The following is a 27,102-nucleotide window of genomic DNA, read 5'->3' on the forward strand; positions in this document are numbered from 1 at the left end:
TATTAGATGGAATTATTTCATAATAGGAACAAATTACACAAGTTAAAAAATAAAAATAAAACTTTAAGCATTCTTGTTTTTTGACTCATCATCAACAAAAATTCTACTTCTCGAGATTTCGTAAGTCCACTCTTTATAAATAGAAATTGCATGCGCTCCCCCCTCCCCAAAGCAAATTAAGATAATAAATGAAAAAAAAAAAAAAAAGAAACATTAAAAGTATTTGCTTCATTGATTTCTGGAACAGAATATAGAAAAACCTCGCTTAACGCGAATTCGATATGCGCGATAATCAGTTAGCGAGATTGAGTGAAATGATACTATTTCCCGCTTTAAGCGAGTGATTAATCAGCTAACGTGATTTTTTACGTTATGCGAAATTTTTTGTCGCCAATTTGCAGTGAACGGAAAAGCTGGAAGTCATTAAGAGACATGAAAGTGGCGCTAGTAATACAATGACTGTGCGAGACCTAGGATAAAGCGAATCTACAGTTTGGACTATATTAAATAAGAGCAAAGAATACAAAGAACAAGGAAAAGTTGCTATTGCTCTCAATAGTTTTACCTCATTGAAAGAAACCAAATTTCAAGAGGAATGGGAAAGCTTTACTGCGAGTTTAGGATGGCTTGACCGTTTTAAAAATCGAGCTGACTGCATAACATAAGAATAACTGAGGAATCTGCTAGTACCGATAAAGATTCTGTGGTTAAGTTTCCTGAAGAATTGCAAAGGATAATTCAGGAGGGTGATTATGACGATCGCCAAATTCAATGTCGACGAAATTGGTCTCTTTTAGAAGAGTATGCCAACAAAAACCTTTCTAGCTAAAACTGAAGCATTTCAACCAGGATACAAAGTATCTAAAGATCGTCTTATTAGGAGGCAATGCAGAAGGCGACTTTAAACTCAAGCCTATGTTAGTTTATCCTGCTCAAAATCCAAGATCTAACATTATTGAAGAAATCAGCACAACCGGAAAAGAACTTGGATTTAATAAACTGAATAATGAAGATGTCAGAAACTTGCTCGATTCCCATTCCGAACAGTTAAGCGAGAACGATCTCCTTCAACCAGAAGAACAGCGTACATATGAAGAAGAAGAAGAAGAAGAAGAAGAAGAAGAAGAAGAAGAAGAAGAAGAAGATAAGGAGTGCGAACAAAAAGATAATGTTACGACTAAGAAGCTAACTGCAAAAGAACTTGAGCTAGTTTTCAATCACATTGAGCATGCTAAGGAAATTTTGGTTGATGCTGATCCTGATATTTAACAAAGCTTCGAAGTCCACCAAAATCTTGATAAAGTGATTGCCAACTATCGCAAATTGAATGACAAAATGAAAAAAGTCAAGTACGATTCAAACATCTTTACTTTACTTGTTTGTAAAAAAAGTAGCTCAATCAAATGTTTAGACATTAAATAAAAATTTAAGCAATTGATCTTTATTAACTTTGATTTTATCCTCTAATATAGCTTATACTGTAATTTTTTTTCCAAATTTACGCTGACGGATGAATTATAATGATTCCTATTGTTTGCTGTATTCGCTTAGCGCGTATTAATTGATGAATTAATTAATCGCGTAAAGCGAGGTTTTCCTGCACACGCAACAGACAACACATACTAGTGCTGATGGACGGTTGATGACGCTGCGTGTTGATGTCTTGTAGTTGGAGGGTGACGTAAGGGAGACCGTGAGTTGTAGTGGAGTAGTGTGTCCCCCCCCATACGATGAGTTCTTGGACTCTTTCGAGGCGTCACGTAATAATAATAATAATAATTTTTTTTTAAATTTAATTAATAATAATAATTTATTACATATTATACATACATTACATAATTTTGGTTACATATGATACAACATTACATACATTTGTTTACATATGATACATACATGTATTCTGATAATTAATAATAATAATAATTTTTTTTCGCAATAATAATTATGATAATTTATAACATATGATACATACATTACATAATTTTGATTACATATGATATAACATTATATACATTTGATTACATGTAATACATATTTTTTATTTATTTATTTATTTATTTTTTTATCTTGGATGAGATGTTATTTCTCAGCTTTCATCCTAGAAGCTTATTTGTGAGCTTATCTGAAGATGACACCAGTTATTATTTATTGGTTTGTTTGCTGTGTTGGGAAGCTATGAAATGAAATCTATGTTTAATAGGCTTGATTTCCTCTGCAGCCGTTGAGATTGAGAAATTCGCGTGCGCGCGCACACACACACACACACACACACACACACACACACACACACACACACACACACACACACACACACACACACACACACACACACACACACACACACACACACACACACACACATAATAACTTGGAATGTATTGATGCGTCGCTGAACTGGAAGCCTAAGCGCGAGTATATTGTGTTTCATTGAGTTTGTATGGTATTTTGGGTGCGTGTTTCTTGTTAAATAGTATGTAGTTTGTAAGGTTTCTGTATTCAAAAGGTGAATTTGTTTATCATGTCTAGGATGTGAAAGTTTCGCGTGGCCTTTCCGTAGTGATTATTGTATTTATATGTGATATAATTAGTTATCTGAGGTCATGTTATACGGTATGTATTTCTGATTGTCCTGTAGTTGGCATCGAAATAATGTTTTAGCAAGGCTGCATAGTGACATAAATGTTTTGCTGTCAATATTTTGTGTTCTGACATTGCAATGTATATAAGATCGTTATTTTCTCTTTGTTCCCAAAATATCAGTTTTATCATTTTGTACTGTAGCGACATTAATCTATTTAATTTGTAGGGTGCACAGAAAGCATACATTGAGCGTATCTTAGTATATTTTGGCATAGTGCTTTGTATATTAGTGTTTTTAGGCGTATGGGAACTATGTCTTTTAACCTGTAGAGTTTGCCACTTATTGTTCGGAGTTTGTTGTGTAGATGGTTTATGTGGCTATTCCAGTTCATATCTGCATCGAAGTAAATTCCAAGGTATCGTATTGTTTCAACCTGAGTGATTGTAGTGGTTTTGCTGTTCTGTGTGTTTTTTATGTTGGAAAGTGGATGTTGGATGGTTATATATTTGTTATCAACTGGTCGAGTCAGTGGATTTCTGAATATCATTTATTTTGTCTTTTTAGAGTTTAGGTGTATGGAGTTTTTCGTGAGCCAGTCTATGATCAGATTTATGTCATGTTGCATATTTGTTTGGGCTATGCTTGTGTTATTATGAATGGCTATTATTGCTGTATCGTCTGCATATTGGAATATCTTATGGTTCATCGGGCCCACTCCTTTTGTTCTTCAGACGTTCACTTACAGAAAGAACTGCAATATATTACTTCTTCCTTTCTATCTAATGGATACAAGAATTCCTTCATCAAAAGAGTTTTGAGTAGTTTTAATATGTCTTCCTCTTCAAATACAGAAGAAATAACGCGCATTCCTATTCCTTATGTACACGGCATTAGTGAACGGATAGCAAAAGTTTTAAAACTACTGAATATTTTTGTTGCCTTTCGACCGGTCAGAAAAATTTCCACCTTTCTCCCTTCTCCTAAGGAAAAGCTTCCACCTCTTAATTATCCAGGGTGTCTACCAGATTCCTTGCTCTTGTTGATTATCTTATTTCGATCAAACGGGAAGATCTGCCTCTATTCGTCTAGAAGAACACCAGTCTTATATTCAGTACCTTAAACCTGAACAGTCTGGACTTGCAGAACATGCTATCTTCACTAGACATACATAGAGTTCATTGGAGAAAGACAAGAGTCCTTCACAAAAGTCGGTTCATAGAACGGCTTTATAAAGAAACATGTGAAACTCTACTTCATTCTCCTAACTTAAACAGATCTGATGGTTTACGTCTATCCCCTTTATGGGAAATAGTACTTTAGAAATTAGCTAATCTTTCCTAACTTTTTATTGTGTGTGTGTGTGTGTGTATATATATATATATATATATATTTTTTTTTTTTTTTTTTTTTTCCGGTTAGGAAATTTTATCGACCTTTCTAGTGATCTTACATTAGCTACTTAGGTGGCGCTTTTTGGAATTGTCAGTTATTGTTTAATTTGTGCTTAGCATATACTGAAGATGCCTGTGACACACAGGCGAAAATTATACTATTGAAAATAATCTTTTTGCGTGAGATTTTCCGTCATTAATTTTGTATTTAAATCTGGGATTAGCAGTTGCTTCAGCTACAATAGTGGATTATTCTGCAAAAGTAGATTTACACACAGTTACCCTAAATTAAGGAAGGTTAAAGGTTAAATTAAGGAGGAAGGTTAAAGATCGGTGCGCCGACCTCGTTTAACATGGGATAAGGCATAGTGAAAGAAGAAGAAGAAGAAGAAGACCCTAAAGTGACGTCAATGAAAAATTCGATAAGGATGGATGCCTTCTGAAGAAATGTATTCATGTTGCTGAAGCTTTTGCTGTGGTCGAAGAAGATCGGGTTGGATTCATCTTTGAGTGGATTACAACAATGACGTTAATTTTAATGACCTTCTGCTATAATCAATAAATATCTGCGCTAGTCGTTGGAAAGGTAAACAAAGAAACAAATTCCCATTTGCGCTCATGGTCGGTCTTCACTGATACAAATTCGTAATTTTTGTGCTTCCAATTGTTTATTTATAAACTTATCACAACTCTACAACAGGATTAAGTGCATCAGTGAGAATTAAGTTACACTTATATGAGGAAATAGAAGTATCCATTTCACTGGAATGGTTCTAGGACAACTATTCCGCTGATGTCTAAATATTCTGTTTAATGTCAGTAGTAATTCTTTGGCTTGCAATAAGTCCTGGCTTATTGCAATTGATGCGTTCTTGTAAACTAACGAGAAAGGAAATGAAACAAGCTATAAGAAGGTGAAACAGTTCTTAGATTGGAGCATTTGTGTTCTTTTAAAGGGATAGATAACACCGAAGATGACTGATTTAGCACGCATGCTTGATTTTGTATATTTAATATAAATATTATTTTTCAACTATTACTACTATTATGACTGCTATTAGTAGTCTAGAACTGATACTTGATTTCTTGATTAAATGCAACTGTAAAAATTTAGTGCAATTATTTTTTTCTTCTTTTATTTGGAAATTATGTCATGCATCGCTCTTGTGAACGATGTACGGCATCATTAGTCTTCCTATATTAGAGTTACGTTGTGTGTCAGTAATCTTCATCAAAAAATTATTTCTTTTCAACTATGATTAAAAGTTTTCGATCTTTTTTTAAAAAAAATATGTGGGAGGAAGTCCTTAAACAATGTCACAAATGACATATTGAAAATGCGCTTTCACAGAGCTCCGATATTCTTTCTATGTACAAATGTTGCAAATTTAAGAATGTAAATAAATTAAGAATGTTTTTAAAATGTAAAATAAACAAAAAAACTTTTATACTGTTTATAATAACAATATCTTTTGCTCTTTCTTCCTTTCACAAATTGTCACTTTCTTCAAATCCCCTCCCACGCGTGTAAATTTTTTTTTTTTTTTTTGCAAACATCAGACGTTAGGCCTAACTTTAACTCGCCAATATTCTTGGTATTAAAGTTATTCCAAAAGAGTAATCATCGGTTTTCTTTCTCTATCTGTTTCCTTAATTAACCTGACAAATATCATGATAAATAACACGCTTCGAAAAGGCCACTCACCTAAATTGACGGGATAAATTAAAGGCAGTAGAAAAGCAGCTGTAATATTTTCCGAACGATCAGCAATACTTGTGGGAGAGGATGATCAAGAGACTGTCAATAATAAGGCAATCTTTGAAGGCTAAATTTTTCGTTCATAAAAACATTATTTTCGTTTTTTAGCTAGGTATACATTAAAGCGTTCTAAAAAAAAATAGGGTGTGGCTGTGTCGGAACACGGTCGGAGGGGTTTTACGTGAATACGTCACGCCAGAGGATTATATATGTGTTGGGAAGCGTAAATAAATGAAAACACGTTTAATAATCGATTATAATTTTATTTATCATAGGTCTATGGTAAGAGAAGTAAGATACACGGACACGGACATCCAAGACGTCCGTGGTCTGAACGTAAGTGAGATTAAACTCGCGTTCCATAAAGTCCTGCAGTGATCAGTTTTGTGACCCATTGACATTGAAGTCACCGGTGATGATGATGGGCGTATGCAGGTCTGGCTCGATATTGGGGATTTTCTTTATGCTTTTCGAGTATTGCAGCAGGGATCGATAGTTGCGACATTCCATCGCTGACGATGAAGGGTTCGGATGAATGTACACAACTCCGAGGACAAATTTAGATACACCGTTGATCGTTACGTCGTCCAGGCATATATCTCCCACTGATGGTTCTTCGACTCTAAGCTTACGACTGACATCAATGGTAACGATACGTCGACAATCGGTGAAGCTGTTGAGGTTCCTGTATATGGCGACTCCACCGGCGGTGTGCGTTTGGACGATGACGACGAAGTTGACGGTCGATTGCGTCGCCTTTCTACGGATGTATTCTTACATGCTTTAAGTTCGAAACCAGATACATTCACAGGTGTGGCATCATCCATCCAGGTTTCACTGGTGACCAAGTAGTCAGATCTGTTCATAATGGAGTCGGTTTCGATATCTTCGGCGTGCTCCACCAAACTGCTGTGCGTTGATCGCCGAGATAAGCAAGACTCTCTCCGCCGTGAGTTTTTACTGTTGTCATGATTATCATCTACGTTTAATATCTGGACCACCTCGGTGATCGCAGCAGTAGACGATCGTCGACCACAGAAACGGTCAACTCGCTTAACCAACGTCGGCAAGTGGTGTTTATTCATTCTCTCGTATTCGTCGCCTATCTTCCTGACAGTGGGTGCTGAATTTTCGTAACCGTGATAAAATTTATAATCGTCGGTCTCGTTAGTCAAATACAGCCCGTCGATAGAAGAAACTCTGCTCAATGCACCGCACACCAGTTCATTTTGTTGAGACTTGTCGTACTGAAAGACGACTCGATCGAAACCTTGCGAATTGTGAATCGTTAGGGCACAAGCGGGCTCGCCGACTTCCAATGCTCTTCCACTGTCACCGATCTTCCGAAATCCACATCCATTGCGTTCAATCCATCTTCCGAAGCGGTGACATAGTCGCTTACGTCATTTACATCCATGGGTTCGTGCGCCGCCGCCGCCGAAGTGCTGGCGCCGTCAGCCGCGCCGGTTTCAATTTCTTTCGCTCCCGAGACTTCCTTATTCGTTCCGACCCAAACATTGGGATATTACTGGAAAACTGAAGAGCTGCTCTTTCCCGTCGTATGCGTTCGTCATATTTCTGGCTGGCTTTCCGGCGAGTACAGGCGGACATTGCGAAATTTCTAAACTTTTTCCACTTCAATCCACATTTTCTTCACCAATACTGAATTGAAATTTAAGAATTATGCGTTAAATCGATAGATCTCTACGAGAGCTGTTGATTGACACTAAAATGAGCGTCGTACCACGATAAAGTGCGAAGTTATACTTAGTGGAAGTTTCCGAGGCGCGGCGGATCGTACACAAAATGGAGGAGCCCCCCCACTGTCACCCACGGGGCGCGGCGCGCTATCTGAAGGTCACCGACGAATCTTTATTCTCTCAGCCATCGAATGATATAAGTTTGCTTCCTTTAATACTTTAGAAATTATTAAGCCAAACCTTATCGAATGATTTCGTTACACTCAACTTTTCGTCCCGTACCCCCCCACCCCCACCCCCAGCACTGTTCTGAATTTAAAGACGTATTCACGTCAAAAAAAAAACCTAACTTATTTGGCATTTACAGTTCGTGAGCCAGGTAGCTTACGATCCTTTTTATTATCCTTCCTCTACGGTTTCTCAAGATATTCAGCTTTCTAAACACCATGGGATATTAAGAATACGTTTTTGTTATTTCAGAAAAAAGCTATTAAAATTAAAAAAAAAAATGTAATAACGAAGGCACTCGGTATCAAAACATGTTACATGAGGAGTCTGTATTTGCATTTGATATTGATTTTTTTGTCTTTTACTTTTCTATTTTTTTATTTATTTTTTATTTTTTTAATATCGTATTTCATGACATTAAAATATAGGCTTACGAATGCTAAACTCTGTTTACTGCATTCTTTTTACTTCTTTCGCCTGCAATTTATATTTACTTAGCTTACTTATTTTCATAATCAAATAGCAGATTCTTTTCTTGATCAGCCATTAGTTTAGCAATAATATGCTTCTTTCTAGGTATGCCACCCCCCCCCCCCTAGAGAAATGGCGTATTAATATTGCTAAAACTACGGACTCAAATTGAATTTTTTTTTTAAATAAGATATTTCTACTTCAAAACTAAAGAATATTTAGCTTTTTATTTATGTTGCAATGCAGAATAATAACTTGGTGAGGTGAAGGCGAGGTTTGTGACCTCATCACTAATTGTCCTAATGCAGTGTTTCTCAAACTTCAGATATCCGCGGCCCCCTTCTTAAATTTTTATTATTACCAAGTATCCCCTAATTAATTAATTAATTAAAAATAAATAAATTAGTTAAAAATAAATAAATTAGTTAAAAATAAATAAATTAGTTAAAAATAAATAAATTAATGAAAACGAATAAATTAATGAAAACGAATAAATTAATTTAAAATATTAAAAAAATAAATATCTATTTTATTTGAATTTATATGTTCATGTAAACAAAAAATATGATTTATTTTTAATAGAACAAACTTCATAAAGATACTATAAAGTTTTACTTACTTGAAATAATTTATCATCAATGAGAGGAATGAAATTGCTTATGGTGAGATAAAATTTCAGCAAAATTTGGCTCTATAGTTGTTAATTTCAATCTCAGATGCGGTTAGACATCTATAATGCGATTCCTCTTCTTCGTCTTAATATCTACAAGGGCCGAAAATCCAACTTCGCACAGATATGAACTTGGAAATAGAAAAATGAACCTTAGAGCTTTATCTGTTAATTCAGGAAATTCATTCTGTATTTGTAGCCAAAATGATGATTACGTATTCTTGCTGTATTTATTTTTTAAGAAATCATCAGAAGCTAGTTCTAAAAGTTGTTCTTCTTCTATTGGCGATAGACCCTTTGGCATAAATTTGTTTTTATTGAAAGGGTATCTTATCCACTCAATATTAATGTCCAATTCAGGGAAATTCTTTTCTAGATTCATTTGTAAGCTTTTTAAATGCTGCATGATAGTAATTTTCACATCATCATCGATTTGTTCATTTGAACTTGCGAGCAATTCACGAAGCGATGGAAACGCGTCAAATTCTCCATTACCAACCCGCTTTTGCCATAACTTCATTTTTGCCAACGTGGCGTTCACTTTATCTTGGACATGAAATATAGAAATTTCTTTGCCTTGTAAAGATAAATTAAGACTATTTAATACAGTAAATATATCTGCCAGGTATGCTAATTGATTGAGCCATTTCCAATTATGTAAATGCATTTTCAATTCAAACTTTTCATCAAGAAAAACTTGTAGTTCATTCCGAAGTTCAAATAAACGAGTCAAGACTTTGCTACGAGAAAGCCAACGAACATCGGTATGGAAAAGAAGTTGTGTATAGTTGCTTCCCATTTCTTTGCAAAGTTGAGAGAAAAGTCTGGCATTTAGAGGACGGCCTTTAATATAATTTATGATTTTTACAGCTTCACCAAGAACTTTTCTTAGGTCTGTAGACATCATATGTATAGCCAAAGCCTCCCTGTATATGCAGCAGTGTGTCGACTTTGCATTTGGTGCAACAGCTTGAATCTTTGAAACAAGCCCTTTTTAAGATCCGCCCATGGATTTCGCTCCGTCCGTGCTTATTCCAACACAATTTTTCCAATCAAGCTTGTTTTGATGCATAAAGGTATTTATATTGTTGAATATTTCTTCTCCTGTTGTATGTTCTGGCAAGTGTTGGCAATATAAAAAGGTCGTCATGAATTTTTTGATTTTTTTCGTACCTAACGAACACTAGAAGATTTGCAAAATTTGTAATGTCGATGGATTCATCTACCTGCAACGCATAATAATCACTCTTACGTATATTGGATACCAATGTTTGTTTTATATGTTCAGCCACTTCAGTGATTCTTCAATGAAGGTACTATTTGAAAGGCAAATCCGATCAAAAGATCTTTTTGCATTATCTCCGATCATAATTTCCGCTATTATTTTTGCTGCAGGCTTGATCAAAGTTTCACCAATTGTTTCCGCTGCACCACTTTTTGCTATTAATAGCGACACACGATATGAAGCTTCTAAAGCCTTCATGTTTTCATCTCCTGACACGATCGACATCACGTTTTGAGATTCTTTCAAATTTTTTAGTTTATTTTGAAAAAATTCGACAGGTTTGTCCTTGCATTCATTATGTTTCGATTCAAAATGGCGATTTAAATTACATGGTTTCATGCTTTCATTTTTTAAAGTTTCACCGCAAATTACACATAATGGAATAGGTTCTTCTTCATTTCCCATTTCAAGTAATTTATATCGTACTTACGAAGTTTTCTTATCTTCTTCTTAGTTAGTTCTTTAGAGATGTCAGACGACACACACTTATCAATTTCACTTGATCCAGATACAATATCAACATTTTCTTGTTGCTGACAGCTACTTGTATCTACTATGTTCCTCTCTTTTGCGCATTTTAAAAATCCAGTCTTTAACCAGTGATCCATACTTAAGAATTTGAAAGCTAAAAAAAATTACCGTATTTAACGAACAGTCCTTCAACAAATGGCTAGTGGAAGCAGAACTCGAATCAGACAGCAATGGTAGGCCAGTAGAGATAAAGCAGCTATGAAGACGTTCATACGATTGGTGCGGCATTAACAAAAGATCGCGCTACTAATTGACAAAGGCAAGCCGACAGTTCAGTTGAAATGCTAATTCTCTTCAACCGAATTCCTTATATAATATCTGAAACACATTCACTATATATTTCTTAGTTTTAACACATTCACTCAAACAAAACCATATGTTGCCGGTGCACCATATGGTTTTGATTGTCTACTATACAGCATTTTAAGTGGGAGGGGTCATGCGATTCATTAGTTAGTGCCGTTTTTATCCCAGTTGTCTCTAATTGCACTGTTTGTTGAGAAACATATTACACAGCCTGCAGATGTCTCTGTACCTTATTCAGTGATACAATAGGAACGTTTTACGATCTGAAACTTAAATTTTATTCCATGCGTTAATGATGCACAGCCGAAAATTGCCACGGACCCTCTGAAGACCTTTCGCGGACCCCCGGAGGTCCGCGTACCACACTTTGAGAAACTGTCATATTGGATCCAGGGGCAATTTTACGCTCATTTCTTGCGACTAAAATGCAGCTAAAATAAAGAATATGATTTCTTGTCAAGTGTAATATATTTCTTAATAACAACAAAAAAAAAGGGAAAAATCAGCTTTTCATTGTTGTTAAGCTCAAAGCACATTTTTTAATTAAAAAAAAAACAGTGCAATATTTGGTGAATCTCTTTTACACCAGATGGCAGTAGCGTCGACTCCTTTTCTGTACGTCAATATTACTGTGATTTCTCTTGAATTTCTTGCTTTACGTTGTAAGGAGTAACGTAAACTTTATAACAAAAGACAGAGTTAATACCAAGACGGACAGAATGTCTGATTTTAAAATCTTTCATTTTCTTTTTTGTGAATAGAAAAAAAATGGAAAGAAGGGCAACGGAAATCGAGATGCAGTGGCGAAAAAAAAAAAAATCGAAGTCAGCTAAAGAATCATATTTTAAGCGTTACGGAAAGGGAGGATGTTTGAGGAGTTGGAAGCTTTGGACATCAGCTTCTTTTTTAGTTCCTGTGTTCTATCTAAACAGAGTTAAAATTAAAAGATAAAGTAGCATTTATACGTAATCTTTATTATATTTTCGTAATTTCTGAAAAAGGCACTTGCAAATTTTGAGTGAAAAATTAAAAAAAAAAAAGAAAAGAAAAAATTTATAATTTTTTTTAAAAAATTTATAAAAATAAAAGTATTTTTCGAATGCAGTTTTTCTGTTTAACATTCAAAGCAATGAACTTGCGTTTATTCTTCAATTTATTTAATTTTATTTTGTAGTATATTTATTTTACAGAGGATTTAATGATTGCTCCATTCTGTGGTATAGAAACTCCATAGCGCTGTTGGAAGAGGGGGCGATTGGAAAAGCCTTTATTTCGATTCTCGCCATGATGCGAGGAATCTTCATGTGAGTTGTTTTCTGTTGAAGGGTAAGCTAGTTGGCTTCATATTAAAGCAGCAAGGTTTCCCTCCACAATACGAGAAAATTAGCCAAAGAACACACGTTAACAGTCACGATGAATGAGTTTATGAAGTTGTCATAAAATAATAATAATAATAATAATAATAAACATTTCTGAGGATCTTTTTCAAGTGAAGGTAAGTCAGCCGGTTTCGCATGAGGGATACTTTGGAACGTTTTTCTACCCTCAAAATAAAACAGAATACTTGCTTCAGATGCCTAAGTTTCTTTGGCCAAATCCTACACACACCAGAGTATCACTATTGTAACGATTTTCCTCACTTATTCCCTCTGATATTAACTCAAATACTCGTACCATTTATTACTATCAGTATTATTTATTGAAGTATCGAATCAATTGAAACGAACTAAAAAAATCTCGTCTAAACAATGACCTTTTCAATCGAGAAATCTACGTCTGAAAATGACGTAAGAATCTTAGTGGATGCAATATAGGATAAAAGTATTAGGTAGACTTTGGAAAAAAGATTCTAATTAAGCTAAATTATAAAGCATTGCATTAACATAGCGAGGCTACATGCTTTTATCGATCGTAATGCAATGCCTGTCCGACATCATTAGGGTTGTTAACCTCAACGTCCCGAGGGTTTCTGCTATTACTTCCTAATAATATCTCAGCATCACCTTTTTCTCTAGTGTTTAAGTAAAAGTAGTAGATGCATTCTCACTGCAATGGACAACTATAACGAGGGTATTTTCTCTTGCTTCATACCCTAACGGATATATTTTATGCTATATTATTAGTCATGCAAAACGACAATCACATATTAATACTAATCTTATAAACATTTGTATATCTAGCAAACCAGTGAATTCTTACGCGGTTTTTTCTTTCGTTTTTATTCTTTTTTTTTCTTCAAAGATGCTCATTCACTGTTTAGTGATCTTCACAAACTCCCAATCGTTGTTCTTATCACCAAAAGAAAAAATATCCTAACTGTTTTTCTTACCTACTCTTTCATTCACTTAAGTAGAAAAACGTAATAATTCTGTGCTTGATTCATAAATGGAGTTTTTCTTCCCATGGCGATTTATATTTTTGTATTCATATAAGAAGCGGTGGATATGTAGATATCAGCGGAACATACATAATAGTTTGCCGCTTTAGAAATAGATATTGTTCTTTTTTTAAGTGCATTTATTTCGTTTCTGTATTATGTACTAACTGCGTTGTGTTCTTCTTCTTCTGTCGAATTGCTTGTTTTTTGAAGGGAAAAAAGGCCACATCCGTACGGACCGGATAACTACCCTCATTTCAAAAGTCTTCATAAAGGTTCCTTAGCTTCATAAAGGCTTTTAACTCAAATCTTTTTTTTTTTTATCGAAGGGGAAATATTGCTACATTCCACGTGATTGCGTTACGGAAACGCTCTTCTGGTATTTGTGATCCTCTTACAACTTGTTGCACGCTTTCAGTTTTGTTTTGAAGTGGAACATTTGCATTGGGGAAAAATAAATAAAAAAGATAAGATGTGTCGTAAATTCAATTCATAATCAATAACGAATTTATTAATAAATAAATTTACATAAACTGCTTTATTGAAAATATTTCATCCTCACCACGAACAAACACCAATAATAAAAGTTTCGTATCAATAGCAATGACAAGTGCAAACGAACACTGGCGTTAGATCGCAGTGCATTTGTTTCGTGTAACGATAATTGAAAAAATATAATTCTTTTCATATTTTCAACGGTGACGCTCGTCATAATTCAGCCTTGTATCTATGATAAATAAATAATTATATGTTATTTTAACAAAATAAAATAAGATTTACAAAAAATAGTTCACCACGAACAAGCACCTGTAATAAACGTTTCATATCTCATAGAAATAACGCACGGAAGCATATGATACACTGCCCAAGAGCCAGTGTATCTAATGACGTAACGTGCAATGACAAGCGTAAACGAATATCGGTGGTGGATAGCAGTGCATTTGTTTCGTAATCTAAAGCGTTAATCGAACAATTCCAATCATTAACTATTCAATCAATGTCAAAACATAAGCTGTAACCTTTAACATGTTGTATTGCATTTATATAATGTTGTAAGCATTGTTATTATTTATAAACACAAGCAAAATTTAATTTTTTCATTTTTTCCTTGGGGATGCTGCAATGTCGCAGTGCTTATGTACGAGCCGCGACTGGGAATCAGTCAAGTGTGCCAAACTTTTGAACGACTAAAAAAACAATATGAAAGTCAAGAGACATCAAACAAGTAACAAAAGTAAGAATCTACGAGACAATAGAGAAGCATTGGTCCTCCCAATACTTCTCTATGGAAGTGAATGCTGAAATCTTAACGCTGAAGAGAAAAAATTATTAACTACTGAAATAGGTTGGCTAAGAAGATCACTTGGAGTATCTCTGCCGGATCGACTAAGAAACGAAGACATAAGGAAATGAGTAAAACAAGAAATAACAATAATAGACAAAATCCAAGAAAGAAGACTGCGATGGTTTGGCCATGTGACCAGAATGGGAACAGAAAGACTACCATCTAAAGCTCTGAATACAACGATGGAAGGTAAAAGATCCAAAGGATGGCTCAGAATTAGATGGATAGACAAAATAAAAGAGGAACTGAAAACCAAATCACAACAAGCGACACCAAACTGGACAGAACTGTTCGGACTCTGCAGGGAGAGACAGAAGTGGAAAGAGTTCATTCGGCCTCATCATCATCCACATAGATGATGGAAGAGAGGAGGAAGAGAAGAAGAAAACAGATGATAGATATAAACTCTTCTCGAATGGGATGATGTTACGTCAAAACATGAAGTTTTTTACCGATATAACACGAAAATAAACATCCTTCAAACGTGATAAGCATTATTAAAATCATCTTCTGAAAATAACATTTCATTCTCATAGTTCAGGAACTTTAAATGATTGGCAAATATTACACCTGGTGACAGAGAATTGCATTAATTTCCTTAAGTACAATTCCTGTTTTCACTGTCTCTCTCTCTTACAGGTTTCAATTACCTCAATTATTCCGATCTTCTAGAAGCGCTGTGTGAGTCATTCACCTCTTCCAATAGTTAATTTTTCGCTTGAGCAGACGGTGCATGTCATGGCAGCGTATTGCCGTAAGGAGGGGCCACCCTTCCACCCACCAGATGTTAATATTTATTTACTTCGAGAATAAACCTTATCGTAACACACACTCGAATCCTAAAGACCTGGAACTGTTCTTCCTCTTCCGCGCTTCGCTTGCGGCGCCATCTGGTGCCAACTGACTGTTTGACCTTTAACTGTCAAATATTATATTTCTCTAAAAACCGACTCGCCGGCGTATTTATAGAACGTATAAACGCGTCTTCGCACCGTACGTGGATAAAGCGAAAGCCAAAGTCATCGAAGCACGTGAGCGTTACTGTACAAACTAGAGGCACGTGACACTACAGGCGTGACGAGAAACATCTGGTGATGTTGGCAAGTGGCCAGCAAAAAAAAAAAAAAAAATTTTTTTTTTTTTTTTTTTTAAAAGTTTTCAACTTAAGTTAGCTATCCTCTGGCGAAGTTTATGATTTGTTCCCTTTGAAGGAATGTCAAGGAATGCCAAGAACAATCTCGTGATAGATAAGAAGATGCGTAAGGATGAAATGTCGGAAGAAATGGAGTCAGAAACGGACGGACAATCGGTTCTCTTCCTTCCCCCCCTTTTCCGATAGACGACCAGAAAGTCAGATTATAGTTCCTCAACTCCATCCTATTACTGTGGGCAATGCTTTGTCGGCAAACATGGCGGGGCCCCCTTTGCCAGTTGACTGCTGTACTATTCAGACACATAAATAGCACGTTTCTCGGTGGACTTCTTTTGCATGCACGAGCAACCGTGCCTCGCGCGCCGAACGCGTGTGTGTAGAACCAGTGTACATGACAGGCTTTCTTCGGGGAGCTATTGTTCGATCAGCCCGCTCACCATTCCGACGGAGAAAGCATAAAGAGACGTCTGGTTCGAAAAACAAAAATGATTTTAGGAGGGCGGGAGTAAAATGGGGGAGGGAAAGGAGATGGAAGGCTGTATTCCCCCCCCCCCCACGCCTGCACGCACTCGAAACTAGGGACAAACAGTAGGAAATCGATGCAACCACATCTGCATGTGGACGTCTCTTTAGGAAATGTGCGAAGCTACTCAACCAAGGAAGCGTATGCGACACATTAGAGATTGAAACAGTAGATTAACGGACTGGATCACGTGACTGCCTTAGAAACAGGTTAAGCGCAATAGGAAATCATAAAAATAAAAAAAAAATAAAAATCCGGATTGCTTCTATAGGGTTTCAACTTATCCAATCATGAAGTATTTACTTGTTTTTTTTTACTGTTCATGTAAGACTGGCAAATACTACGGGATTAATAGAATTAAAACATACAATAATTAGGCAGTCATAAACACGTGACGTTATTAAATAGATCACAAGATTCATTAATAGTGTCCACTTGGGTATATCGACGTGTAAAATCTATCAACTTAATCAGAATGCAACTAGAAAGTAAAAAAATCCGTTTTGCACATGCGCATAATCATTTAAGGAAGCAGAGAAGTCACGTTGCCTTGGAAACCACTTTTTTTAACATTCTTAACATTATAATGTAGTTTTCGTTTTTTTTTTTTTCAACGGATTAACTACCCAGATTAATAGAAATATGTAGCATATAATAGAATTCCAATAAACTGAGAGAAAAAGCTTTGAGGGATTAAAATAATCCATTTAATACCAAAAATAATTATTTGGGATTAGAGAAGTCTTAGATCAACGTACTTGAGCAGGAATGTCGTCCATTTATGAAGATAATTGTGAAGGGTAGTGTTATTTTAAAGATTTTGGACTAGCTACTGTCGGCGTGTCATTACATTACTAAGTATGTAATGACACCCAAAGAATTGATAGAGAAAGAGTGAGTGAATAGATGAACAAAACCAAATATTTAGTTCATGTAGAAAGAGACAGGTTGCTTAGTGATGAAGAACATCGTTTTTTTTTTTTTTGTGTGTGTGTGTGTGTGTGTGTGTGTGTTAGATTGATTTTATTTGTTAACTTGAACGTATTCCCAAATACCTTTTATTGGAGTTGGTAATCCTATTACTATCTTTAATGTTTACACGAATAACGATCGATCCCTTTTTTAAATGCATCTCGAGAATTCTTTAGTGTCTAAGTAGTAGTAGTGAAAAGTCTTCTTTGAAAAGTAGCATTGTAGAGGAGGCTCATTTAAGACAACCCTTCCCACATACTCATGCTTATAAGGTATTATAGTAGATAAAGAGATTACCTAACGAAAACAAAGTTGCGTTTTTGGCATTTGGTAGAATTGTCTGGCAGTCCGTTCTTTGTGTAGATAGAATATCCCCAGCTGTACTGTTTTGTTTGGTTAGCAATTAAATACTGAAGAAAGAACTCAACACAAAAAGAGAAAAATGTGAATAAATTTTTAATGAAAATCTGCCATTCTTGCTTATTTTAAAAGTAATAAAACAATTAATACATTGTGTCATAAAACTGCTAAGATCGCATATTAGAGGTAGCGGGTATTTGGATTCACTACTGCATTGATTTGTATTTTGACTAACCACATAACACACAAAAAACACTGAAATTGTTATTATTAAATTGCAATAGAAATGAAAATTGTCACAAGAATATTGCGTTCTAGTAAACCATTTATTTATTTTTCAAATTAGTCACTGTATGTACATTTCAGACTCATGTTTGTTTGATTTGCGCCTTCGCGTGCAAAAATGCAAATGAGCTCATCTGGTGATTCTTACGTCATTAGCTTTGCATAGAGAATTGACACGACAACTGTAAATGCTGATATTTGTGTGCGATTGTGATTGGCTATGGCTTTTTTAGTATATAAACCATCAAAAGAAGAATACAGGCTTTTAGTGTTTCGCTTCTAATAGGATTCTGTGTTACTGCTTAAGTCAATATAGTGAAAGTGAATTTTGAGAAGAAATTTGCTTTAAAATTCAGCGAAAGTCTTAATAATACTCAACAGCCTGCTGAACTAGATATACGACGAGAAATTCTCCCCTGGTTCACGTAAGTTTGTTTATTTTCCCGTTCGGGACATAGACTCAACAGGTTTCATTTTGTCGTCCTCGCTTTAACTCAACTGCTTATTCAACCAACCTCATCGTATAGTTGCAGCTTGCGAGTTCATGCGACTCCTGCAGAATTTTTCGGTAATAATAATAATAAATGTCATTTTGGATAACCTCAGGCGCCACTAGCTTTCAGACGCATCAATCCAGCTATAAATAGAGAATTAGGGCAAACATGATACGAATCCGTATCGGTGTGATAACAAACCAAAACACAATCGCTCGATGCAACTCGCCTAAAACATAAAAATTCCATTTGTAGCATTACAAGATGTTTCGCGTCTTTCCTTTTACACCTGATCGTTTTTTTTTTTTTTATGCACTTAAGGCATCCTTGGGAACGACATAAGTACACGTAAAAGTGCGCAGCGGCAACCACTTTGATGACTTTAATCGTAATTCACGGGAAATAGGATTTTTTTTTGTTCTCTTCTTTTGTACGTTCTCTCTACCTGTTTAATATTTAAATTGCTGCAAGGATTGGTTCATTCTCAATGCTTCTTTTTCTCTTTTATAAGTGAGAGAGAGAGAGAGAGAATGGTAGCTTTCTAAAATTGATAAATCTTTGAAACGGCCGCGTTCGGCAGACGGAACAAGGCCGACACACTCCTTAAGACAATCAATCATAATGGCAGTCCTGGTGTGAATATATACAGCAGTCATCAATCTCCCCTCCGACCACACACCATTCACCGATTGCACTGCCTCTCGGGATCCATTACCCCTGTTCATACAAGTCTGCAGTAACCTTCAAGTCTCTAATCGCTCATGGGGGCCTGTTTGAAATTGAAGGGCTCCTTTCTATTCCTTTCTTCTTCTTCTTTACCTCCGCGCGCGCGCGTGTGTTTCGTTCTCAGCTGCCTCCCTCTTTTCTCTTTTCCCCCCTCCTTCCCCAACTCCTTTCCATCGCTGTTCCCCGGAGAGCCCTTTGTTTGTACCGGGATACATATGTATTGTATACAATTCAATTACCGGAGCTACATAAAGAGGTCTCCACCAGCCATCCGGTCAAGACGGTCATTTATAATCTTCTAAGTGGGAGGGAGGAAAGGATTGAGAGACGAGAAGAGGGAGGGGGGGGGAGAGGAAGAATGGAGATGAAGTTCTCTACGAAAGGCGTAAACTGATTAGAAGCGTCGACCGACTTGCATCTGATTGTAATGGGATTTTGTAGTTGATTCGAGTGTTCGCCCGCTTCAAATGGCTACTTGAAGGGAAATGAGGAACATTTTGGAGGCACAACTTTCACCTTCCGATCATTAATCGCCGGTAACTGATCGACAGCGTTGGAGGGTTGCCTACCAACGTCACCTCCGTGAAAACAATACATGGTGAGGCTGGCGATTTACCTAACAAAGTTGTTAAAAGAATCTCAAGACAGCTACGTTTAATGTAACGAAATGTCTAGGACTAATGGAAATTGCTCTGTAAAATCTTCATGATTATAAATGTCCGAAATACTCGAAATAGTGTAATAAAATTCTCTTAATTTAAGGCGTAACAATTAGATGAATTGTTTTCCTGAGGATGGATTAGATGAATGCTATCTTGTCACCATCAATTGCCGTTTAAGATAATTTGAAGCAAAATATTACAGCATTGTTTTGGTTTCATTTTGAGGTTTAATTTATTGCAATTTTCTCTCATTAATGTGAGTTTATTTATATGGGATGTCGTATGAATAAAAGGCTCTAACAGAAAACCACCAAGAATGGTTCCAAATTCATTTTAATAGGCCAGCAATTAGATTATATCCGGGTATTTGACACTTATGTTATACATTTCGGTTGTTTGGTTGATTTGTGATTTATTGGTTCATTTTGCGTCATATCAAAGGTTACAGCATATGGTAATCTTTTTTTTTTTTTGGATTAAATACAAAAGTTTTCAGTTTAGATACGTTTCTTCTTCTTCAAGTGTCATCCCCTAGAAGGAGGTTGGCAACCATGTCACGGAACGTTTTTCTTTCTTTTGCTGTTCAGGAACATTTATAGTAATTCAAGCCAGTCCAGTCCTTAATGTCTTCAAACCACATTCTCTTCGGTCTACTTTTCACGCGTATTCCATACAGTTTCCCTTCTAATATTAACTTCTGAATGCCTTCTTGTCTAGTTAGATGGCCAAAATATTTGTTTTCGTTCTTTAATTATTTTCATTAATGTTCTTTTCAGTTTTGCTTTCTTTAAAACATCTTCGTTTTTCATTTTCTCCATCCATGCTATTTTCAACATTCTTCTGATGGTCCACATTTCGAAAGCTTCTAATTTTTTCTCTGCTTCTTTATTTAGAGTCCAACTTTCACTGTTGTAGAGAAGGCTTGACCAGACACAGCATTTTATTAATATTTTTCTTGTGTCTATGTTAATGTCTCTGGATTTTTGAACAGTTTTCGTATCAATAAAGGCTTTTCTTGGTATCTCTATTCTTCTTTTTATTTCTTTAATGGAATTTCCTCTGTCTGTAAACATTTTTCCCAAATATATAAAAGATTAAACCTGTTCAATTTTCTTTTTGTTAATAGTTATATTTAGTTTCTCATTTATTGGTTCTTTTGATATAATCATGCACTTTGTTTTCTTTAGGTTAATAATTAATCCCATGTCTAAGCTTCTGTTGTAAATTTCTATGACAAAGTTTTGAAGATCATCTTCAGATTCAAATATAAGGACTGTGTCATCTGCATACCTGAAGTTGTTGAAGTTCCAACCCTCGACGTTTACACCCTTCACTTCTGAAATATTTTTAAAAACTTGATCACTGTATATGTTATACAGTAAGGGTGATATGACACATCTTTTTCTTACTCTTTTTATTTCAAAGTTGTCAGAATATTATGTAATCACTTATAATGTTTCTTTTTCCATGGGTAAAATTTACGTGCTTTTTAAAATGTCCTGTCTATTATAAAATTACCATAATAACATCGGTATTACGTTAGCTTCACCTTCTGATTGCATTACTAGTGACAATTATCATTCAGGTTTTTGCAGACAAAACTCATCGAGATTTACAGAAAATATTGGCCGAGTATAAGGGGAAAGCGCTTAAGTACGAATTGAAAAGGTTCACAAGAGAAATGAAACTCCATTCCCAGTAAACGCAGTGGATTGGTGCTGAGTCTTTTTTGAACCAAGGACGTGTTCTACCACGTTCTGTCATTCAGTCATTGAAACAACTCAATAAGTGAAATTGGAAGTCATTCAAATTCTTTAATTCAATTCATTCTCGAATAGTTTGATTGTTGGCAAAAGTTGATATTATGCGAGGTAGCTAGGAACACTAGATAAAGCAGGAGAATGCCCAGAATTTAGATATTTTCTCATTAACCGGAAGCCCGAATATATATATATATATATATATATTTCAAAAAATAGATTTAATGACTCCAAGACCGAGATAACATATAAAGATTTTAATGATAAATACTACTAGTTTCGGCATATAGCAGCCTTCTTCAGGTATTTATAAAGGAAAGGAATACTAATAAACATTGAATTATTTAAATAAACAAACTGGAAATTACAGGTACAAATTGCCTCACATAATCGATACATAAAAACGTTGTATTTTTCAAGTTGTTCCAACTGGCGTGCCATTGTTTGTTGCAATTGTGCGTGCAAGTTCACGTGAACGCCAATATTGAATAACTGCAGCATGGCTATCTGGGATGTTATAACTTAAATTATTATTTAAGTGGACCGGGTTCAGTAGGATTTCCCGTGATTCTACGATTTTTCTTTCAAACTCATCTTCACAGCGAAAAATATTTTCTGATCTATTCCAGCATACAGAGTGGCTTTGTTGGTCATCATTAGGATTATTTGAAAAAAGAACATGACTGGATAAAGCAGTTGCATGAGATCTTTTGTATGAGATGTCTCTCTTATGCTCTTCTATGCGTTGTTCAATAGATTTGTTAGTTTGACCAAAGTATGGGATATTGCAATCACACCACAATTTATATACTCCAGGGTACTTAAGGTTGTGATGAGTAGGTTTTGGATGGCTGATTAGAGAGCGGATTTTTGGAAGTGTGGTGAAGAAGGTCCTGATATTATATTTTTTAAGGACTTTAGCTATTTTCTTAGAGACTGTGCTAATGTATGGAATAGAGATGCTACCTTTAAAATTAATAGTCTCTGTTGTGCACTGCTTAGGAGGGTTCAGAAGAAGTTTCTTAATTGTTTTTTCAGAGTATCCATTTTGTTTAAAAATAAGAGTGAGGTGATTCATTTCTTTTTGTAGTTCATCTTGTTCATTTAAGAGAGAACGTGCTCTGTGTCCTAAGGTAGATATAATTCCAAGTTTTTGTGGTGGAAAATGATGAGAAAGATTATGCAGATATCTATTGGTATGCGTAGGTTTTCTGTACATAGAGATTTTTAATCTTTCAGAGTATCGTGTAAGCATAACATCCAAAAAAGGTAAAGAGTTATTATTTTCTATATCAGCAGTAAATTTTATATTAGGATGTTGGATGTTTAGATGACGAAGAAAATCTGTGAGAGCTGTGTGCCCGTGATTCCAAATAATGAATATATCATCAACATATCTTTTCCAAACTTTTGGTTTAAATGAGAAGGAAGATATGGCTTTCTTTTCAAAGTCTTCAAGGAAGATGTTAGCTAGCACAGGGGACAAAGGGTTGCCCATTGCCAGGCCTTGTTTTTGTTGGTAAATGGAGTCCTTATATCTGAAGTAACCAGAATGAATGCAATGTTTTAATAAAGTGAACATTTTTTTGGATAATTTATCCTGTAGTAATGTAAGTACCTCGTCCGTAGGAACGTTAGTAAATAAAGATATAATGTCCAAACTAGCTAGAATATCATTATCATCGATGGGAATATCTTTAATATGAGAAACAAAATCTGTGGTGTTTTTGATGAAAGATGAAGATTTATTGGAGAAAAAAAGAAAAAAAAATTTATCCCTAAAGAATCTCTTCTTACAAAAATAGAAAAAGCATGTTCACTCATTCCTAATCATTTGGCGAAACTTCTTCGTATTGAATCGATTTTCATTATAAATAATGCCAAACCTCCAACAGATAATATTTCAGTGGCTGAAAGAAAAGCCCTAAAAAATCTAAAACAGAACAGTAACATTATTATTTTACCTGCAGATAAAGGCAACTCTACGGTCATCCTCAACTCTGAAGATTACCACAACAAAATGCTTCAATTACTTGAAGATAGTTCAATATATTCAATTCTTCAGGAAGATCCTACAAGAGAATTACAAAACCGTACAAACAACTTGTTAAAGACTGCGAGTGAACTTCCTCATAATATTCGGCTCTCATTACGCTCTCTACATCCTCTTATCCCACGCATCTATGGAGTTCCAAAAATTCATAAAGAAAACATCCCTCTTCGCCCAATTGTGGAAGGAATTGATTCACCTACATATAAACTTTCAAAATATTTAGCAAAGTACCTCAAGTGTTTCTCCAATAAATCTTCATCTTTCATCAAAAACACCACAGATTTTGTTTCTCATATTAAAGATATTCCCATCGATGATAATGATATTCTAGCTAGTTTGGACATTATATCTTTATTTACTAACGTTCCTACGGACGAGGTACTTACATTACTACAGGATAAATTATCCAAAAAAATGTTCACTTTATTAAAACATTGCATTCATTCTGGTTACTTCAGATATAAGGACTCCATTTACCAACAAAAACAAGGCCTGGCAATGGGCAACCCTTTGTCCCCTGTGCTAGCTAACATCTTCCTTGAAGACTTTGAAAAGAAAGCCATATCTTCCTTCTCATTTAAACCAAAAGTTTGGAAAAGATATGTTGATGATATATTCATTATTTGGAATCACGGGCACACAGCTCTCACAGATTTTCTTCGTCATCTAAACATCCAACATCCTAATATAAAATTTACTGCTGATATAGAAAATAATAACTCTTTACCTTTTTTGGATGTTATGCTTACACGATACTCTGAAAGATTAAAAATCTCTATGTACAGAAAACCTACGCATACCAATAGATATCTGCATAATCTTTCTCATCATTTTCCACCACAAAAACTTGGAATTATATCTACCTTAGGACACAGAGCACGTTCTCTCTTAAATGAACAAGATGAACTACAAAAAGAAATGAATCACCTCACTCTTATTTTTAAACAAAATGGATACTCTGAAAAAACAATTAAGAAACTTCTTCTGAACCCTCCTAAGCAGTGCACAACAGAGACTATTAATTTTAAAGGTAGCATCTCTATTCCATACATTAGCACAGTCTCTAAGAAAATAGCTAAAGTCCTTAAAAAATATAATATCAGGACCTTCTTCACCACACTTCCAAAAATCCGCTCTCTAATCAGCCATCCAAAACCTACTCATCACAACCTTAAGTACCCTGGAGTATATAAATTGTGGTGTGATTGCAATATCCCATACTTTGGTCAAACTAACAAATCTATTGAACAACGCATAGAAGAGCATAAGAGAGACATCTCATACAAAAGATCTCATGCAACTGCTTTATCCAGTCATGTTCTTTTTTCAAATAATCCTAATGATGACCAACAAAGCCACTCTGTATGCTGGAATAGATCAGAAAATATTTTTCGCTGTGAAGATGAGTTTGAAAGAAAAATCGTAGAATCACGGGAAATCCTACTGAACCCGGTCCACTTAAATAATAATTTAAGTTATAACATCCCAGATAGCCATGCTGCAGTTATTCAATATTGGCGTTCACGTGAACTTGCACGCACAATTGCAACAAACAATGGCACGCCAGTTGGAACAACTTGAAAAATACAACGTTTTTATGTATCGATTATGTGAGGCAATTTGTACCTGTAATTTCCAGTTTGTTTATTTAAATAATTCAATGTTTATTAGTATTCCTTTCCTTTATAAATACCTGAAGAAGGCTGCTATATGCCGAAACTAGTAGTATTTATCATTAAAATCTTTATATGTTATCTCGGTCTTGGAGTCATTAAATCTATTTTTTGAAATGTATAACAACCGAGTAAAAACTAATCGCCACATATATATATATATATATATATATATATATATATATATATATATATATTATTTTATTTATTTATTTTATTTATTTATTTTATTTATTTATTTTATTTATTTATTTTCAATGTCTGTGTTACCTTAATTTCGCTTCTGAGCAGTGATGATTTTTTATTTTTTTTATTTATTTTTTATTTTTAATGAAAATATATTTTTGATTACAAACTATTCCTTCGTATTTTGGTCATTTTAACAGTCACATTTTCTTTATGATAATTGTATGATCTCTAGTCATAAAATGTGATCCAAAGATACGGGTTTAAATCTTACTAAAAAAACATTGTGTTTTTTCTATGTGATATCGATACGACTACGTAATATCTTGTGGTATCCATGGCGACTGGAACTATATTTATTATGATTCAATGATTTGAGGCTATTGATTTGATGTCTACAGCCGTGACGAATACAAAACCTCGGCGTATCGAGCGATACCCGTTCCAATATAGCGGATGTTATTTTATGGGATATTGAGTGGTCACAAAATCCATTTTTTGCATTTACACATTCTAGTTCTTTACAGTTGAAAAACGATTTGGCGTTTGCCATTCACCTTTTGGAGAAACACGACTGAAGTAACAGGGAATAAACGAAGGTATTTTTTTTATTCGTTCTAGGAAGTTTATAAGTAAATTTTGCATAATCTTTTGTTTTTATGTCGAACTATTAAAGTGATTTTTATATGTAATTATGATGATTTCTATTCAGGGAAAACAAAGACGAGAAATAAACTAGTGACATCTACCGGAAGTATTGGGAAATAATTCATATTTGCATTTTTAACAAATTAGATTGACCGAATCTTTTTCAGACCTCAAGCGATCAATCATTGCAACCAAAATGCTTTTTAGTGTTTATTTAATGTTACGCTTTGATGTCATTAACCCTGTTTTTAGGGCACTTTTAAAACCAAGAAAATAGAAAGTTCCGCCTTTTTTATATATGTTCTGCCACAAAGTATGATCGCTAGCTGAAACATTCGTTTGTACATTCCATTTATGTTAATCCGAATGTTACGTAATGATGCTTAGTTAACATTTGTTTACTGAAATAGGGACGATATATGAAGGGAAAAGTTGTATTTCTAATGATGTACACATTAAGTGAAATAACGAAAAAAAAAAACACCCCGATGTTATTTTGTTGAATACTTATCATATCCATTTTGAAGTTTTCAAACCTTAGATTGATGTAACTTTGTAAGGATTGTATAAAACTGATTTGTTTTAAACGTTCTGGCATCATTTACTGTTTCCACTAAAAGTGAAGACTCCGAAGACAAAACGAATGAACGCTTTCATTCGTTTGTCTCCCAAGCACATTTTGAGTGTTTTTGACCCAGATTGGGAGAAGGGAGTGTGTGCAGGGTACTGTTTGGAATTACGGATGAGGCAATTAAAACTATGAGGCCAGTGGGTCATGTTTATAAAGTGCGTGTGTTCTTCTAGCCAGTTTATCTATATTACGGAATGAAAAATCCTTCCATCTCCGCGCAAGGGGGACCGACTAACTCGTCTCTACTTAAAAAAGCCCTTATAAAAGGTGCTTCAAGTTCCAGAAGAGATCGAACCGAGATCTTTCCAACTAAATCAAGGCATCGTCGATAT

The sequence above is a fragment of the Typopeltis vanoorti genome, chromosome 11, assembly GCF_054136105.1.
Source record: "Typopeltis vanoorti isolate ZY-2024b chromosome 11, IOZ_Tvanoo_1.0, whole genome shotgun sequence".
Classification (NCBI taxonomy): Eukaryota; Metazoa; Arthropoda; class Arachnida; order Uropygi; family Thelyphonidae; genus Typopeltis; species Typopeltis vanoorti.